The sequence below is a fragment of the Phragmites australis genome, chromosome 4 (genome assembly GCF_958298935.1).
Source record: "Phragmites australis chromosome 4, lpPhrAust1.1, whole genome shotgun sequence".
Classification (NCBI taxonomy): domain Eukaryota; kingdom Viridiplantae; phylum Streptophyta; class Magnoliopsida; order Poales; family Poaceae; genus Phragmites; species Phragmites australis.
In genome coordinates this window covers 10,430,468-10,438,838 of record NC_084924.1, presented here as the reverse complement: position 1 = coordinate 10,438,838, position 8,371 = coordinate 10,430,468, and the positions used below count along the sequence as shown (strand labels likewise).

General features: G+C 41.0%; 1 pseudogene; it reads left to right on the top strand.

Moving 5' to 3' along the window:
• Positions 1–315: 315 nt before the first annotated feature.
• LOC133914583 (two-component response regulator-like PRR73) lies at positions 316–7,363 on the top strand (annotated as a pseudogene).
• The last annotated feature ends 1,008 nt before the right edge of the window (positions 7,364–8,371 follow it).

Below are 8,371 nucleotides of genomic sequence, written 5' to 3'. Positions count from 1 at the left end.
ACCAATGGATCTCTCTCACGAGTGTTGACTAACGGCGGGCAGGAGTGGTCCCTGCCCTCCTCGCAGCCCAAGTCCCTTCCCTCCACCCTCCTCATACTCCCTGCTACGTCGTTGACGCGCCCAAACCGCTGTCGGCCCTGAGCATTGCTCCCAATCCAAAAATCTAAGCTGAGGCCCTCTACCCCGTGGAAAACCATGTTGCCAACTCTCTCCTCACCGCGTCCAGGTCCTACGCCTTCATGGCCATTGGTGCCATAATGAGGTTTGCAGCACTGTCAATTGGGAAAAGGGTCCACTGTGTCTGCTTCTCTCATGATGGCGGCCTACTCTGACTCATTACTGTCAACTCCTGCCGTCATTGTTCCCAATGACACTAACTTTATTGAGATACTTGTCACCAACGATGCTCTAGAGTTTGCATTGGTAAGTGATAGAAAATATTTTATTTGTGAGGTCAAAGTTTTCAACTACTTGAGATATTTTTTAGCAATATTTTCACCAATTTGTGCATTGTCAATCAACCGAAAATCTATTATTCTCTTTTCTATTTGTCAATCATTATTAACAAAATGAGTAACCACACTAAGATAATCCTCCCTAGCCCTACCTACCCATATGTCAGAGGTCAAAGCAACTGAAAATATACATATTTTCAATATTTCTTTAAGCTTGCTACAACACATATTGTAGTATTTAACCATATCCCTAGTAGTTGTATGTCTAGAAACATACATGAACCTAGGATTATAAGCTTACTTAATATAATTTTCAAATGCAACAAACTCACCGATATTGAGTGGTAGATCCGCTCTTGCAATGAGGCAGTATAGCTCTTTTTGAGCATTAGCGGAGTCATACTCCCAATAACAAACATAGCTATCGGGGTCATATTGCAACATCATCTGCTTCATGGCTGCTCCACTATTTCACTTACAAGTTGCAGCGTGCCTCTTCAAGTGTTTCGTTGCATCTAAGAACTTTGTAGATAATTCATGTTTACAAATATAACACTTAGCATACCTAACACTTACCTTGTCTTCCTCTCTGTAGATCCTTTCAAAGTCTTACCAAACTTCAGAAGTAGCCGCTCTTGATCTTTTCTTTTAGAGCCGATGCTTGTTGACTTATGTGCACTTGTAGAGCCTAACGATGGAGGTGCTGCTGCATGTGAACCAGATGGAGGTTCACCATTGGGTCCTTCTTCACCTACAACATTGCTATCAAAGGGGTTGTAGTCCCCTGAGAGTCATTGAAGAAAAAAAAATCATGATCGATGGACGTATCATCATGATCATCGGCGTCCATGATCAATGTTGAATGGCACTAAAAAATTCGAAAATTCAGAGTTAGAAAAGAGACATAATCAAATAATAAAATAAAGAATGGAAGAAACAAGAAAGAATATCGATGCAAAAATTCACCAAGATTTCAAGATAGTAGGATGACGGTGTTGAGATTTCTCGGATTTTTGGCAATAGTTCAAACTAATTTTGCCAAATTACCGTAAATTCTCAAGAACTTTGAGACAAGAATAAGAGGAGAAAACAAGAGACCAATTATTGTTGTTAGTATGGAATGGGAGGGCAAGATAGTGCTCTATTTATAGATAAAAAGTGGTGAATTTTGTAAAAAAAATCTAATTTTTTTAGCCCAAACGATCACAAAATAGCTAAAAATTTAAAAATATTCATGTTAACGGGTTAAATGGGCCGAGCACAACCCATTTAACATGTTAACCCGCGTGCCGGTGGTGCCAAGCCGGGTCGACACCACACACCAACGATTCTGAGTAGTGCTTGGCGTGCTGGGCCTAGCTATGCCCATGCCGGCACGCCGTGCCACAGCCTCGGCCCAGGCACAGCCCAACACCGCATGCTGTGCCATTCCTGGGTTATGCCTACAGTGATGGGCCTCGGACCGGCCCAGTTGGCCAGCTTTTGACATCTCCGTCTCTATAACTTAACATACTAGTTCTTAAAGTTGTTGGTAATTAATATTGAAGAATTTTTGTTGTCTGGTACCTTATTTCAAGCAGACAAACTGGCGACACGTTATATCATATTTGTTTCCTAAGTATCTAACATTGTCCTTCCTTAAATTAAGGCTTTTATTCCTGACAAAACTATTAAAAAAACTCATATCCCTCATCTTCAGAACTAAAGGTTCTCTATTTGGTATCTTGGTACTTGGCTAAATGTTCAAGTGTATGGGTCTCATCTTGACTATGGAATGACATGTTGGATTACTAATACCTATGCCATAAAAAACAGGCACCTATTGAGAAACAAAAGACAATTTTTACAAAAATGAAGTAAATATAACAAAACAGATCACAGAAGTCATGCCTATTCTAGCAATATTTAATTGAATTCTTCAAAATCTTCCCCATGCAATCAATTTGCGATTTCCTAAATTGGACTATCCACAATAGCACTGATAGTCCGCACAAAAGAACACATTCACAGGCACAAATAGTCTACGGTCATCGGAATTTGACTCCATGATTGCAACCATTAACATTATGGTGAATACCACATACCTTTAGTCTACTGCAAATCACGTCGAGGGCTGCAAACCTATGAAATCCCTCATATATAAGTCCCAATTGAAAAGAAATTCCAATTGCCGTCCAGGGCTGCAGCAGGGGCAGCGGAGTCCTGGGAATGGGGAGGCGGTAGTCTAGGGCTGCAATAGGGGCGGCGGTGTCCTAGGATTGGGGAGGTGGCCATCCAAGCTACAGCAGGGGCGGTGACATCCTGGGATTAGGGAGGCAGCTGTCCAGGGCTGCAGTAGGGGCGACGAGGTCATAGGATTGGAGAGGCATGGTCAGGAGATTGGTAGTTAGCTTAGATTTGGGCTACTTTGATTGGGCTAGATTGTCATATTATGCGAGATGGGCCATAATACTACTGTGTTTTGGGCCTCCATATATTGACAAAAATTCCTATAATTATCTTAACGATGTGTGGGCCCACCTCATATTGTATGGTATTTCTGAAGTTAAGTATTTTAACTACAAATATACAAATTTAAAATGTCACCGACGTGTGGGCCTGCCTTGTATTGGATGGATTTTCTAATTTTAGCATTCAAAGAAATAAATCAACAAAGAACATGTCAAAATTAAACAAACATGGGTTCAAGCGTTTGCATAACTATGACTTCAATCGAGACACATCACAAAGTTACACGAAAACGAGCATCAGATTTCTAAAATTATTATTTAAATAAAATTATATAAATTGTAATGTGTCACCAATGTGTGGCCCTACCTCAAATTGGATGCAATATTTGAAGCTTAACATTGAAACAAATAAATATTACAAGGCTTTGCATAATTATGACTTGACACGAGCAGATGGGGGTACACAATAGTTACATAACATTTTATGATCATGCCCCTCATGTTTATAGTGTAACCCGATAGCTCATCAGAGGTAAAATGGTTAAGTACAATAATTACGGTATCATGTTCATCTGTTGGCTACTCATATTCATCACTTGAGGTACAACGTCCTCCTGAGCCCATATGTACATCTCACATGAGTACTCTAAACTCTTCAAGCCCCTTCCATGTTGCGTCTTCACGAAATCCTCCACACACCTTCATAAACCCTCCACATCCACGTATGCAGGACTTACTCCAACATTTTATGATTATGTCCCTCATGTTTATAGCGTAACCCGATGGCTCATCAGGGGTAAAATGGTTAAGTACAACCATTACAGTACCATCTTCATCTGTTGTCTACTCATATTCACCACTTAAGGTACGATGTCCTCCTAGGCTCACATGCACATCTCACATGAATACTCTAAACTCTTCATGACCCGTCAATGTTGCATCTTCTCAACATCCTCCGTCACACCTTCATAAACCCTTCACATCCACGTATCTAGGACTTACTCCAAAGGGCGCGCCTAGAGCATGGTGCCAATTCACGTTTGTTAGAGAGATACTCTAAGCAAGTGCAATGTATTGTGTCTGTCTGGTCCCAACTATACCTTATGCGTGCTAACATATATTTAACGTTCACACATTGCATGATCACATGTTCCTATCACGTGTGCAGTTACATTAAAATCTCGTACATACTATCACGCTGAATAACTGCGATAGCAACAAGACATGTTCATGCCAGTTGTATGCGTTAAAAGTTTCTACATATCGAATAAAAGAGATAGCACTCGTCACGCACAAAAATTTGTAACCACATGTTCCTATCACGTGTGCAGTTACACTGAAATTTTGTACATGCTATTACATGTGTGCCATATGCTATCACATTGAATAACTAAGATAGTAACTGGACACGATCCTGCCGACTATTAATTATTGCAAATTAGTACATGTTTAAATTTTTTACACTTGCATGCCTCCTACAAGCACACAATCTATCCTAGCACATAGTGCAACACACGGCAACCTGACTGGGCGCATGCTGCGCGTGATACCCATGTGTGGCGTGTCGGAGAACCATTGAGTGTTTGTGACCCAACAGCTACATGATTTTCTAAGATAATCGTATGACACGTTCACAACATGAATTCATGCACACATGTTTCACTCACGCAAAATGGTGCTAGAGCACGAAAGGGCCACACCGAGGCTCAACATGTCGCACGATCGATTGGGTGTGACGTGACGGCAATTTTCTAGAGCTTGCATGCATGGGTATTGTTGTGAATTTTTTGGTGTCCCTCGCGAGCCTAGTATTGTTGTGCATGGGTATCGGAAAACCGATCCGGGCCACCCAGACCCACCACATACGACGCGCAAAACACAATGCCAATGCCACCCCACCAGACCCCACCATGCAAGATGCGGTAAAATTAGTGGCCGCATGCAAGACGTGGATGCAATTCCGCCAACAGTCCCAAAAAACACGATGACAGTTAATGACTATTAGGTAACTTTCCAAATGAAAAAAATATAAAAAATAAATATAGTATTTATAAGGTAATAGGTCATCTTCTTTAATCTAACTATCATGATCTAACCAGATAGATGGTCCACAATTACTTGGAGGTACCATAAAATTTTCCTACATAATAATATTGTTTCTCCATCGGTTCCAACTTGCAACTGCATTATTAAACTTCACTGTCTAGAGAAATCCATTCGACCCGGTCATCCTGCCACAGTTAAAATAGAGAAATCAAGTTATTTATCCCTTGCATTGAAATCGACTCACGTGATACTACTTGCTTGGCTGCAACTTACATTTCTTGGAAAAATAAATATATTTTCTGATAACTTTCTCTATGTGTAGGATTTTTATGTTAATGTATTATGATGTCAACAATCTGTATTAAAATGCAGAGTTCATGGACAAAGCGCGCTGTGGAGATTGACAACGCACAATCTATGTCTCCAGGTCAACTAGCTGATCCACCTGATAGTACATGTCCACAAGTTATTCACCCCCAAATCAGAGATATGCAACAACAAGTGGTTACCAACTGCAAACAAAAGGAACAGTAAGAAACAAAAAAATGGTATCATATGCTCCACAACATTCATTGTTTATAAGAAAGTAAACCTCTTCACACTATTGTCTCACTCACCAAACTCCATGTTTTTTTACAGATGAATCCATGGGAAAATACTTGGAAATAGGCCTCCGAGGAATTCAAGTGTAGAGTATCAATCTTTTCTCAACAGAAAAACATATGAGACTCACATGGCCCAAAGCAAATCCCGAACCAAATACTCAAACTGCTGATTTGTTTAGCTCAATAGCCAGAAACACAGAAGCCCAACATGCAGTAAGAACAACATATGCACGTGGTTGCCCTTCCGAGATGCCCGATGGGAATGATAAGAATCGCGATTCTCATATTGGCATGGCATCCAATGAATTGGGTTTGAAGAGATTGAAAACAACTGGAGCTGCATCTGTAATCCATGATGAACGAAATATTCTGAGAAGATAAGATTTTTCAGCATTCACTAGGTGCAAAACATAATATCAGTGTCATTACTAGGTTATGAACACAATAGTAAGTTGTATGCTAATTGTTTCTTATTTTGCAAGGTACCATACATCTGTGGTTTCCAATCAAGGTGGAACAAGGTTTGGGGAAAGCAGTTCACCACAACAAAATAGTTGTGAGGCAGTGAAAACAGACTCTACCTGCAAGATGAAGTCTCAGATGCTGCTCCAATAAAGCAGGGCTCCAATGGGAGTAGCAACAACAATGACATGGGCTCCAGTACAAAGAATGTCATCGTAAAGCCTTCTGTGAACAGGGAAAGAGTGACTTCACCATCGGCTATTAAATCTTTCCAGCATACCTCAGCATTCCATCCTGTGCAGCACCAAACATCACTAGCTAATGTGATCGGGAAGGACAAAGCTGATGAAGGAATTTCCAACGCAGTGTAAGTGGGCCACCCAAAAGAGGCACCAGAAAGATGTGTGCATCATCACCATCATCACATCCATTATTACCTCCATGTTATGGCACAACAATAGCCATCAATTGAGCGTGGATCATCAGATGCCCAATGTTGATCATCCAATGTCTTTGATCCTCATGTTGAAGGTCATGCTGCAAACTACAGTGTCAACGGGGCAATCTCAGGTAGTCATAATGGAAGCGACGGGCAGAACGGAAGCAGCGCTGCTCCCAATACTGCAAGACCAAACATAGAAAGTGTTAATGTTAACGGGCAGAATGGAAGCAACGGGCAGAATGGTATTATTGGAGGTGGCAATGGAAGTGGGAGCGGTTTCTGCAACGAGAAGCTGCCTTGAACAAATTCAGACTGAAGCGGAAAGATCGGAACTTTGGTAAAAAGTAACCTGTTTTCAGTTACATGCCTGCGGTGGCAGTAAGTCCTAAAAATAGTAATAGGTAGTTGAGTTAAAGGGCCTTGTTAATTCCACTCAGTATGGTGAGATCGACTAGAATGCTATCCAAATGATTGCATAAATATAATTAGAATGGATAAAATTGACTCTTATTAATCTCTACTTTCTTTTGAAGGAGAAAAAGAGAAATGCACATGTTACTTCCAAGTATTTAAGGGCCTAAATTTAACTTATGCTCATTACAACGCAGAAATGAATAAGTATCTGTTAAAAGTAATAAATTTTGGCGTTCTTTTATTTTCTTTTTTTTCAAAAGAAATTCTGATTGCTTGCCTGAATATGGTATGCATTGGACCGTTATCTTTTTGATGGCCTTGTCCGCCTATTTTCAGGTGTGCTATCAAAGCAGAAAGAGGCTGGCTGATCAGCGGCCAAGGGTCCGTGGGGAATTTGTTCGACAATCTGGACAAGACGATCATGCTGGCCAAGATGGCACAGCACTTCTAACCCAACACTGTGTTTGCGTCGGCACATCAGAGAATTAGGAAGTTTCTTTCCATTGCTGATAGCAGCTCATTGGTTCTCACATTAGAGTGATCATTGAATAAGAACTCCAGTTATTATTATTCTCTGGTTGCCCCCAGATGAACATCCAAGTGCTATGGAGTCAGCTGCATAATGGGTAATGGCCATCTGGTGTGCTATGTTAGACGTCGTGATGGGTTGCGATCTTCGGTTCCCTTGCACAGATATACTTGGTCAAGAGTCTTAAGAAGGATCAAACCAGCAGCGACATTGTCATTAGATTGTGCATGTCAAGTCTCTAGGTCGAGCTAGCATCATTTCAACATTGTGTTTTTTTTTTTCGAGTCAATAATATATTTGCTTTCTCTGCTACTTGGCCATGACAACTCTGTAGTTTCGGCAATAAGATGGCTGCATATTTTGTGATGCTGATCAGGCCCTCTTATCTTATGATGATAGATCTAGCTCGATGAACTTGTTGTACTGATCCTCTTGTACCATTCGATAAAAATTGTGAGCATGCATTGTTCCAAGCTCTTCCTCCTCCTCGAGCAATAGCTGATGCTTTGTAGAAGACGAGTGGCATCTGCAACTGCCTATCCGCAGACTAGCTTAAGCCGAAATGCAGTGGTCGGTGGATGGCCACACATCAGTGAGCCGCACGTTTCGTCAGTCAGGTGATAAGGATGTCCAGGGCACGACGGCGTTGCTGACAACTGCAGCCAACCTGAGCACCCTCCTAGGCCGAAGCCCATCTCTCTAACGTGTGCGCGCGATGCAGACCAGCGCCCTTAACCTCTCTCCCACTCACTACCACCGGGCCCCAGTCATCAGCGCCTACAATGAACCACAATGATCTCGCTTTTACTGTAAGTATTTATAACTTTAATACTCCTTTTTCATTATAATAAAGAAAATTCTTTTATTATACCTATGATACTACTGTTTCCATTTAACTGATAAGTAGATTAGAAAAATAAATAAATATTATATCATAATTGAAAGAGATTAAAGACTACAAATGGCAG